This window comes from Etheostoma spectabile, chromosome 13, assembly GCF_008692095.1.
Source record: "Etheostoma spectabile isolate EspeVRDwgs_2016 chromosome 13, UIUC_Espe_1.0, whole genome shotgun sequence".
NCBI lineage: Eukaryota > Metazoa > Chordata > Actinopteri > Perciformes > Percidae > Etheostoma > Etheostoma spectabile.
The window spans coordinates 15,387,959-15,388,941 of record NC_045745.1 but is presented as its reverse complement, the minus strand read 5'-3'; the positions used below and the strand labels follow the sequence as shown (position 1 = coordinate 15,388,941).

At 43.5% G+C, this 983-nt stretch overlaps 1 protein-coding gene across 2 annotated transcripts in view; it reads right to left on the bottom strand.

Moving 5' to 3' along the window:
• vdac1 (voltage-dependent anion channel 1) overlaps positions 1-845 on the bottom strand; it is a 9,963-nt gene extending 9,118 nt beyond the window's left edge. The window contains exon 1 of one of the 2 annotated variants that reach the window (XM_032533404.1): positions 704-845. The gene's annotated coding sequence lies outside the window, so the exon portion shown is untranslated. Of the gene's footprint in view, positions 1-439; positions 461-703 lie in introns of those variants that run through there. The other variant, XM_032533405.1, reaches the window with a different exon arrangement.
• Positions 846-983: the final 138 nt, after the last annotated feature.

The following is a 983-nucleotide window of genomic DNA, read 5'->3' as shown; positions in this document are numbered from 1 at the left end:
TCTCTTTATAGAACAGTGACTCCAAATAACTTTACAAAACAAAAAGGGCATCTATCCCATTGTATGATGAGGACCACTAATGAAATGCTAGCATCTCAAGGATATTTCACTGCCCTCCAGCACCACGTTAGATGTAACGTTGGTTTAATTCTGTGAAATTAAAGTATGGGGACAAAAGGGTCACAAGAAGGATCCCTTTCTCTAGAATGAATAAAGCAGTGGCCACTTCACTCAGACAAAAAAGTTATGAAGGCAGCATCTCCCTGCCTTCACCTGCTAACATATTAGCATTTCTGCAGCTAGCTATCAAGGTGGACAGCGGGCAAGTGTCTCCAGTGAGTAGCTAACCTTATGGCTGGTTGACAGACAGAGAGCCCGTAAAGTGTTAAAAATGTAAAACTGTTACTTTAGCTAGCTCAGCTTCTTTATTATTAGCAACCTGAATAACTGCTGAAAACTGGCTCCTGTACTGTCAAATGACCGCACCGCAAGGCATTAGCCACCAAGCTAACCCGTTTGCTTGTAGAAAGCAGCAGGCCTAGCATCGCTGCTGCACTTCGAGCTGCATCCCACTCCGGTTCAAAGTCTATGAATGACACGGACAGCTCCGGAGGTCAGAATCAGCCGGTTATTAGCATTGGCAGAGCCGTGCACTAAAGAAATGTCCGATGTGTTGCATTTCGATATTAGATGCATAACGTACCTCTGCGTGTTCCTGTCCTGGCTGAGAAAAGGCTTGTCAACTGCACAAAGGGAGGAGAGAAGAAGGAGGTCGTGCCGTGATGCAGCGTCATACACCGATGCGTCACGTACGTCACAAGTCACGCAAGCCTCTCAGATTCAACCTGGATACAATCCATACAACCGGATACAATATTCAATCAAACAGCAAGAGATGTCTGGAATGCCGTTTCATTTAGTATTAAATAAATGAATCAAGAAGAAAATACATGAATAAATAAATAAATATGCCTTTGAAATAC